Raw genomic sequence first — 10,233 nt, forward strand, 5'->3', positions numbered from 1 at the left:
TCTTTATATGCATTTATAGGTGTATTAATGTATGTACAATATCCATGTACATGCACAAATAGTTAGTTGTAGGTTACATAGACAGTAACCGTGTATCTCCATCATTAGGAAATCATGGAGGACAGGATTCATCTCACCTATATTTCCCTGTCAGAAAGTTGTAATCTAAGTCAGTCACACAGGTCCCCTCTGAAGTATGTGGAGAGATACAGCCAGTTCCAGGGGCTGATCTGTTGCACTCATCTGTATTAGAACGGGAGATACCCATCTTTCACCATTGCCTGCAGAGAAAACCTGCATGACTAATTCAGATAAAACATATAGCTTTCAGAAAGCTAAAGTTATGGACAGGAAACCCAAACCAACAGCATTATAGAAAACAACAAAAACAAAACCTATTTTGTGAAGCTGACTGGTCTAGACTCCTGCACTTCTGGTTCCCACTCTTCTTTTTTTGTGGTGGTGATGATAGTGGTGGTGCCTACCACCACGTTAGAAAAGATCTTTTCCACTTCAAATCAGAAGGTTTTACTATTTATTTATTTTTTAATGGTTATAGCAATGATTAAAGTGAAGAGGAAATTGTTCGTGTTGCCAATTCATCTTTTATTTTATTTTATTTTATTTTATTTTTGTTTTTAATTTTCTCCTTAAAAATGTCTTTGAAGCAGATAATTGTATAAATGTGACTTGATCACTGAAATCACTGGGTGGACTTTCAAATCACGAGGAAAGAAGGAAAAGGGAGGAGAAGAATTCATGAGATCTACAGTAAAGAGAATTATTAATCTGCAGAAATATGTGCCTCTGTTACTACTGGCTCTGTGAAAAACTGATTTCACGTTATAATATGCCTTCTAAAACTGAAAAAATAGGAATGGGTGTGGAAACCTACATTTGTACAGTGTATGAACACTTTGATCTCCTAAGAAGGCAGATGTAGAATAAAATGTAAATTAGATTTGGAAAAAATGCAAACCCATGAGAGAAACAAAATTAAAGACCAAAAATCATGTCTCCTGGTTTAATGGTGAGACTTGGCAATAACATCTTTGGGCGCTTCTAAAAGGAAAACTCAGATGCTTGGCTCAATATGCAGCACAGAATTGCCTTGAATATAAATTTTATCTCTGTCTTTCCAGTACATTTTGAGAGCCAAATTCCAGCACTGACTGAGAGAATGTTAATATTTCTCTACAGTGATGGTTTAAATCAATAGTTCATCCTATAAGCAGGGAAAATCATTGTGACAAAGTTCTTTGCTTAAGTAAAACAAGTCAAAGTGGAGAACATGCTGTGTCTAATGCAGTGTTCCTGAGCTCCTGTAAAATAGCATGCAGTGCTCTGCAAAATTTGGAGGACATGGTAAGTGCACTAAAAGCAGTGCTAACTGTGCTGTGACTCACAGCAGCAGTTTTGGAGAGAGTAGACTGGTAAAAAAAAAACTGTTACCAAGTTAGTAATGTTTTGCTGCTAAGACAAGAGGGTTTATGATCACACTAATTTGAAAAGCTAATCTAGTTCAGTGATCCACAGGCTCTGATCTTTGGCAACCATGCTGGTGATCGGAAGAGTGGAGCATCTGGACATCAGGAGGATAAGAAAATTGGGAAGGAAGCTGGGTCTGCAAGAAAAAGCAGCAGAACCCCATCCTGTGAGGTCACTAAATATGCCTTTTGTTTATGTAGATGACTGATAAATCGGATGTTTTAACATCTAATTTTCTGAGTTAATGTGCTTCAGTTTCAGAGGCCAACTTAGGAAATTCTGTGCCAATTTTCATAGATTCAAAGTGCTATTGGCTTCTAAATTAGATAAACAGAGCTTCCAAAAATTATGTCAACTGTGTGTCAAGTTGGCATAAAAGACAAGAAACACCCTGTGTCAGTGTCATTTAAATAAACAAGTTAGCAACTAGTCCTAAAGACCGTGGAGGGAGTAATTTATAAGAATGTGAGTTCCCAACTCCAGGATTCCAGTTCTCTGACCCAAACAACAGCACTCCCACACACTTGGGAATGTACATATGAAATTAGCATGGGAGTGCCAGAGCTGGAAAGCTGTATCAAAAAGGCCAAAGACACAGGAAACTTCAGATTTGGATCTTGATCTGAGAGGCTTTGGCCTCTTTCTAAAATTAAGTGCAACTCCCTTGAGTTCTGGGGACCGCTCAGCATCATATTGTGGGGAAGTCAAGGCAGATAGGGAAAAATTAAATGGCAAAAGGCTCCCTGGATGACAAGAAGGGAAGTGCTGAAGTGAAGAAAATGCCTGTGAAGACTGGGATTTTTTTGGACAGAATTAGATTCAGGAGGGAACAAAGGAGAACTTGGAGAGAATTGGTACTGGATGAATAAAGTGGAAGGAACTTATGTCTCATGATGGCTCTCATATGCCATCGAAACTTAGCTCAGCTTAAATGATTAAGGCAGGTTTGGCTCAAATTTGCTCTGAATAAAAATATGGATAGTGAATCCTGCTTTTAATTTTGCGGAAACATGTCCCAAGTATTTATTGAGATATCAGTCTCATTTTTTAACCAAGTGCCCTCTATTATAGCACAGACACTCCTCAGTTTCCCTGAAGAGACAGACCTCTTTCAGTCTGTTTTCAATCTTAGGAAAAAGCAGTTGTTCATATGAACAACCAAGGTTCCAAACCTTTAAAGCTTTATCCATCACTGGTGCAACACGGTCTCAAAACAAAACACTCCATGGAAAACAATTATTGACATGCATTTCTCATTCAGTACACTGATTTCACTGAGTAAATAATAATGATGATAAACTTCAAAACATTTGTGGAGCCCTAATACTTGTTTTATTTTTGTAAACTCTTTAATGTCTCTGTCATTTTTGGAAGCCATCATTTCAATGAAAATTCATTATTAAAGGGTTTGATGACTTTCAGTAATGATCTTGGGATGGATGTAATTAATGAGCTAGAAAAATCTTTAGGTTATATTAAGGTTGAGGATTACTTGAGGAATATTGGAAAAAGAAGCAAGTCTTTCCCCTCATTACTAAATATATCCCATGCAGTAATATGAAAGATGCAACATACTGTAAGAGAAACCATGAGATGAGGTACTATGGTTGCAGCTGTGGTTGTAACGGAGTGACACACACCCTCCAAAAATCCAAAACAAAAAGAAAAGAAAAAAGGAAAAAAAGGAAGAAAAGACCAGACCATCCCAAATTCTTTAAAGGTCAGATGTGGGTTCAGGTTTGCAGATGGAAGCCAAACCCAGAATATCATCATCAGAAGTCTGTGAGTTTTCCATTTGGGATCTACATTTTACAACAGATCTCTTTCTCCATAAAGTTACTACAAGAAAACCTTGATCTGAATACCAAAAAGACAGAGAAGATCTAGATCCAGATCTGCAGTATGCGTTCACCTCATTTCGGATGGCCTGATGGGACAAAGCTTACAAGTGCAGTTCACGTGATGATTTGGTGATGATTTGTTATGCATTCTTCCTCTGGTTTATATTTTCCTCCCCGCCTCCCCCCCTTACCCCCCTTTTTTTTTTCTTCATTCATTTTTTATTTGTATTTTTTCCCCATCCAGGAGGACTGGCTTGAAAGAATTAAATAATTAAATATGATGCTTGGTATGAAAACGGTATATCCCATCAGACTTCTTATTTTTTTTTTCCATGATTTATGGTCACAGAAAGACGTTCAGAAAAAAAAAAATCCTCATAACCCTTTCCTTCAGTTCTTTTGGACAGCTTGTGATGGAAAAACTTGAAACTTGAGGGGGGAAAAAAAGAGAGAAGAAAAATTACAGGAAATTGTTTGCGTTAGAAAGAAAAAGGATGAAATAATGTCTAAAAAGATGTTATTACTGATTTACTTCAATGCTGCATTTACTGCTTCATGTCAGCCCTTTCAACCACTTTCAACAATAAATAGTGTTTCCAGTGAAATGATTAGGTATTTCCAGTGCATTTATTCAGTAACTAAATTTTACAATATCACGCAACTATAATTCCAATATATTTTGCCCCAAATTTACTGTTAACATTTAATACTGCATTTGTTACATTTATTTGAATACATATATGGGGATGTCACATACATTTTCAAGCTTTTCATCTAGAAATATATATTTTTTCTGTATTAGAACTCTAGATACAATCTGTTTCAGACCTGTATAGATAACCTTTTAATTTATTATTATTATTTTTTTCAATTTCATAGAGAAACTGTCAAGGAAAATTACTTTTTCCCTGAAAGATAGCAAAACTCTCTCTCCACTGGTGTCCTATTTCTCACTATTTCACTATTAAAAAAAAAAAAAGAAAAAAAAAGAAAAAAAAGAAAAAAAAAGAAAAGGAAAAGAAAAGTATATTTATGTATATTCTATACACATATAAAATTTATTGGTGTATTTCTTATCATTAAAGCCAAAAAGAAGTTACTGCATAAATTTCAACTGCTCCTCAAATTTTCCATTTTCCAAAAAAGAATGAAGAATGAAGAAAAATTGTTTTTTGAAAATGACCTTTATTTTCTTTATGTCTACATAGAATTGCAAATGTAAAGCATTTGACACAATCTGGCACAACATCCTTGTCTCTAAGTTAACATCTTCATCAATGATCTGGACGAGGGCATTGAGTGCACCCTCAGTAAGTTTGCAGATGACACCAAGTTAGGTGCGTGTGTCGATCTGCTCGAGGGTAGGAAGGCTCTGCAGGAGGATCTGGATAGGCTGCACCGATGGGCTGAGGTCAACTGCATGAAGTTTAACAAGGCCAAGTGCCGGGTCCTGCACCTGGGGCGTAATAACCCCAAGCAGAGCTACAGGCTGGGAGATGAGTGGTTGGAGAGCTGCCAGGCAGAGAAGGACCTGGGAGTGATAGTGGACAGTCGGCTGAATATGAGCCAGCAGTGTGCTCAGGTGGCCAAGAAGGCCAACGGCATCCTGGCTTGTATCAGAAATAGTGTGACCAGCAGGGCTAGGGAGGTGATCGTCCCCCTGTACTCGGCTCTGGTGAGGCCGCACCTCGAGTACTGTGTTCAGTTTTGGGCCTCTCGCTACAAGAAGGACATCGAGGTGCTTGAGCGGGTCCAAAGAAGGGCGACGAAGCTGGTGAGGGGCCTGGAGAACAAGTCTTACGAGGAGCGGCTGAAGGAGCTGGGCTTATTCAGCCTGGAGAAGAGGAGGCTCAGGGGCGACCTTATCGCTCTCTACAGATACCTTAAAGGAGGCTGTAGAGAGGTGGGGGTTGGCCTGTTCTCCCACGTGCCTGGTGACAGGACGAGGGGGAATGGGCTAAAGTTGCGCCAGGGGAGTTTTAGGTCAGATGTTAGGAAGAGCTTCTTTACTGAAAGGGTTGTGAGGCATTGGAACAGGCTGCCCAGGGAGGTGGTGGAGTCACCATCCCTGGAGGTCTTTAAAAGACGTTTTGATGTAGAGCTTAGGGATATGGTTTAGTGGGGACTGTTAGTGTTAGGTTAGAGGTTGGACTCGATGATCTTGAGGTCTCTTCCAACCTAGAAATTCTGTGATTCTGTGATTCTGTGAGATTCAACAGATGGACCAGTTGGTGGGTAAGGAATTGGCTGGATGGTCGCAAAGGGTTGCAGTCAATGGCTTGAGAATGGCTTGAGAACAGCTCTGAGGAGAAGGCCCTGGGAGTGTTGGTGGATGAAAAGCCCAACATGAGCTGGCAATATGTGCTTGCAGCCCAGAAAGCCAACCGGATCCTGGGCTGCATCAAAAGCAGCATGGCCAGCAGGGTGAGGGAGGGGATTCTCTCTCTACTCTGCTCTCATGAGAACCCACCAGTACTGCATTCATCTCTGGGGTCCCCAACATGGACTTGTTAGAGGAAGTCCAGAGGAGGGCCACAAGGATGATCAAAGGGCTGGAGAACTTCTCCTATGAAGACAGGCTGAGGGCACTGGGGTTGTTCTGCCTGGAGAAGAGAAGGCTCTGGGGAGACCTTACAGTGGCCTTCCAGTACCTAAAGGGGGCCTACAGGAAAGCTGAGGAGGGATTCTGTGTCAGGGAGTGTAGGGATAGCGCAGTTTTTTAAACTAAAAAAGATGTAGATTTAGATTAGATATTAGGAAGAGATTCTTTGCTGTGAGGTTGGTGAGGCACAGGAAGAGGTTGCCTGTAGAAGCTGTGGATGCTCCATCCCTGGAAGTGTTCAAGGCCAGCCTGGATGGGGCTTTCAGCAACCTGGTATGGTGGGAGGTGTCCCTGTCCATGGCAGGGAGGTGGAACTGGGTGATCCCTTTCCAACCTAAACTGTTCTATGATTCTATGATTATATTCTTAGCACGCATAAGAACTTCAGGTAGTGTTCAGGGCCAGTGCAGTTTAGAAATTTAACTGCTCATCTTTTTAAACTTTAGGAGTCTTGTAGCTCTGTTCAAGTGCCACATCATTTCCAGTTCTTTTCACCAGTACTCAGGCAACTGATGCCAGTAATTTGCTGTGCGTCATTAGACATCCACTTGACAGCTCACAATTTCCCACTTAGTCAAGTTGCACTGTTTTGTAAGCAGTGAAGAAACTGCTTTGCCAGTTTCAAAATCCTAAAGCTAAGCAGATTTATATATTGACAGCCTTTAAATATGTATCCTATTCTCAGGCCATTCATTCTTTTTAGGTTTATTCCTAGAGGAGATCCTGCATTATATATAAGCAAAGCTTGAGCTATATAACCTTTTCCAAGACCAACTTTCATAGTTCAGTCTGGGTGTTTTCTCCATGGCTACTACATCCTCAGATTCGCAAGCAATTGGTAGTCTTTCATGCCAATATTCATGATTCCTAGATTAAACTCTCTGTTGATTGTCACAATGCATATTTCTTATTTAGATTTATCTGATCAAATTATGCAGATGGAAACTGCATATTCACAGGAATACAAGGAAGGATTTGTATTGTTTCTATGAGGTTTCTTGTATTCATTCTTCAGTCCATTATACGTTTTGCTTAATGGTAAAGTGACAGTCCCTGAACCAAGTTTTTAAAATGCATGTCTATCTGTCACTTCCAATACGTCTCACAGCAGCATGCATTAACTTATCATGCTTGAAAGTACAAAAAGATTATGCTGCGGTGAAATGTTAACAAGGTCATATCATATACACACTAGCTCGTTGCACTTTTCTTCCTTTCATTGCTCCTGTTAGGCATTATTCCATGTCATGCATAAATAATGTTGCTCTAGAGAGAAAGTCAGTGTACTTTATATTACTGGTACTGCTATACTGTTGAGGCAGGCTGAACTTCTGGAGTAAATGTCAGAACATGTCACTTGCTAAATTATTGGTACCTAGCCATCAAAGACAAGTACAGCAGATGAATACATGTATTCATGAATATAAGATTACTTTCTGCTTTGGATCACCACTGCAGTAACCATATTGAGATAGTTTTCATATAAATGGGTTTTGGCAAATCACTGTCTGGCATCACGCATCTGATTTTACTGGGCTTCTGTGAAGTCTGTCAGACTGTAGTGGATGAAGCATCTGAAAGCTCAGAAGAGCAGCACAAGAGGACAGTTTATGCACCAAGGAAATATTTCACAAGCAGAAAGTTTCAGCTACCGAAAATCCTGACAGAAAGCCAAAGATAATTTTCCCTTGATACGACTCTGCAGCATCACAGCAAGTATGCCAGTACATCTGCTGCAAGACCTCAGCTCCTCCCTACACTCCTCTGCTCCCAGACATTGCCAGCACCCGGCTGGACCTCCAGGGAGTCACAGCTTGGGGATTTTCAGCCAGCATGACTGGGTCTTCCTGCCCTGAACCCAAGAGCTGTCTGTGTGGGCTGGCTAGGCCTGCTGCCTGCTTCCCACCCCTTTTTATTCCCTCCAGATGGAAAACTGTGATTTTTGGGTTAGATATTCCTGGCAGGTGTTGTGGTGAGAGGCCTGCTTCAGTCTTTGTCCCCCAAGATAAATTACCACCCACGTGCTAATTTCAGATCTAATTTTAAATCTATCTAATATGATCCATGAACATTTGCTTGAAGGTCTGTTACAGAATTTCTTTACTGGTATATTATTTCACATCTACATATAGTTAGCAATAAATCTCACTTTGTCTAAGCCTAGGTCAAGCCAAAGAAAATCTCTCTATGGAAATACTTTATTTTCATGTGTAACAAACAGCAACAATTGTTAATTACAAATGTCAATAGAGGTCTGTGTGGGGTAAAGGGAAGAGTTCAATTTTGTTATTAGTGGAGAACAAAAGCATTATTATGGTTGATCTCACAGATGCTGCTTCATTATTTCAGCTTTAATGAATGTTTTGTAGACAACAATTTCAGTTTACTCAATAATTCTGAGAAAGAGGAGAGGAAATAAAATGCAAAAGTCAGCTTCAAACTAACAACAGGATTAATCTGATTAAGGTAAAAAGTTGCAGGTCATGAAGCTTCCCCATTACAAACACAGCTGCACCCAGTTCTACAGCCTCTGAGCTTTCTGTTATCATTCTCCAGCAATCTCTTCTGTTACAGGCAAGAAAAATTAAAAGTTGACTTCCTGAAATAGAAATGAGTCAATCTGGTGATGTAACTCACACAGCATTTGGTGGTCTTCATAATGAACTTTGACTCTATGCTCCTAACAACACGGGGCTTTAATAAATCTGCAAGATAACTAACACAGACATGAATAGATACGCAGGGAAGGAGCAGTCTGTTGTCTTTCTCTGTTAGACTGCTAGCAATAGCTGATATTAATAGTGCCTAATTCTGGCTCTTGGAAGACTGAAACTCTTAGGTTAGAAAAGGCTGGAATAGGTAGCAACTCCTCTGGGTGAGGCTGCATCCCATGGGATTTGGTTTCTTCCCTGAGACCATAAGGCAAAGGTGTTTAAAACTCGGGATCTCTATTTCATTGCAAATCCAGTAGATCAATAGAGGTTTTGCTCCAATATAGTAGGAAAAGTAGAGAATCTTGATGTAAAAGTCATTATGAAAAATGCCACTGTTTTGCATAAAAGTGAGTAGTTCTGTGTTTTTCTGAAATAAATCAGAGAAACAATTGCCTGTGGGAGCTGGGGTAAGCCAGAGAATGAGCAATGAAGCAGGTTTGTCAGTATTCAAAGACCCTCCAGCCCAGGATGAACTGACAGTCATCCCATAAAGAAAAGGGCTCAGAGAAGTGTCTGCACATTTCCAACTCACCCTGCGTCTCCTCATTGATTCAAAGCAGAGTGATGATGGGCTCGATCAGGAGCTGCAGGTTTGGGGGACTTCTTGTGGACCATGAGCAGCTGTGTGATGGGACTGTAGTAGCAGCAAAGGTCACAAAAGCCCTGGAGTACCTTGGATGAGGATTTTGCATGATAAAGAAGCTGAGCCACTTACTGAAGTTTGTCCTTCAGACAAACCATGAGACAATTTAGCACAAAGCCAGGCAATGTTCTGATGCACCCTGGATTTTATTTGACTGAAAATTCTTCTCAGCTGACCAGTTTCCACAAAACTCTTCCGCTTAGATGGAGCTATTATTTTCAGATCAAAAAAGTTTCACCAGAAAATTCCAGACCAGCTCTACCACTGAGCCTCTTTGGATTGCATTACTCAGGGGCTGTCTCAATAAAAGCAGACTATTAAATTTCACTTTAGTTTATAGTTTCTGACACAGCTGCTTAGAAAATGGATCTTCTATCCACTATGCAACTCCAGTTTCAAAATATTTTTCATCTTGCAACAGTATATTTCAAAATATGAACAAATTATTTTAATTATGTTTGCATTTATATCATCAGTAGATCAGAACTGGACTTTCTTTTTCCTGTGAAATCATTCAGATTTTGACAAACTCTTTGGAAAAATGGCACAAGCTATTTCTTCTTGTTTCTGTTCCTCAGAAATGAATCTTAAATGAATGCTAAAATGAATCCATACTTCCAAATCTGGGAAGTTTATTCCTCCAATGACTTTACTATGAATAATGAAGTTAAGTAATTATAAAGTTGTGCCCTACATCTCCTAGCTTTCCTTTGTGCCTGAGATCTTGAAATTTCTTGCTTAACTTCTCCCATGAAACAGGTGTGGTGGTGGTGCTGGTCTTGTTGTTATTGATGTCTTCTCTTCTCTTCTCTTCTCTTCTCTTCTCTTCTCTTCTCTTCTCTTCTCTTCTCTTCTCTTCTCTTCTCTTCTCTTCTCTTCTCTTCTCTTCTCTTCTCTTCTCTTCTCTTCTCTTCTCTTCTCTTCTCTTCTCTTCTCTTCTCTTCT

At 39.8% G+C, this 10,233-nt stretch overlaps 1 long non-coding RNA gene across 2 annotated transcripts in view; it reads left to right on the plus strand.

Moving 5' to 3' along the window:
• LOC118162964 overlaps positions 1-10,233 on the plus strand; it is a 90,312-nt gene that overhangs the window by 3,399 nt on the left and 76,680 nt on the right. Inside the window, exon 2 of one of the 2 annotated variants that reach the window (XR_004748745.1) lies at positions 1,537-3,630. The exons of the other annotated variant lie outside the window; for it this stretch is intronic. This is a non-coding gene — a long non-coding RNA (uncharacterized LOC118162964). Of the gene's footprint in view, positions 1-1,536; positions 3,631-10,233 lie in introns of those variants that run through there. 2 annotated transcript variants of the gene reach the window in all.

Source organism: Oxyura jamaicensis, chromosome 2 (genome assembly GCF_011077185.1).
Source record: "Oxyura jamaicensis isolate SHBP4307 breed ruddy duck chromosome 2, BPBGC_Ojam_1.0, whole genome shotgun sequence".
NCBI lineage: Eukaryota > Metazoa > Chordata > Aves > Anseriformes > Anatidae > Oxyura > Oxyura jamaicensis.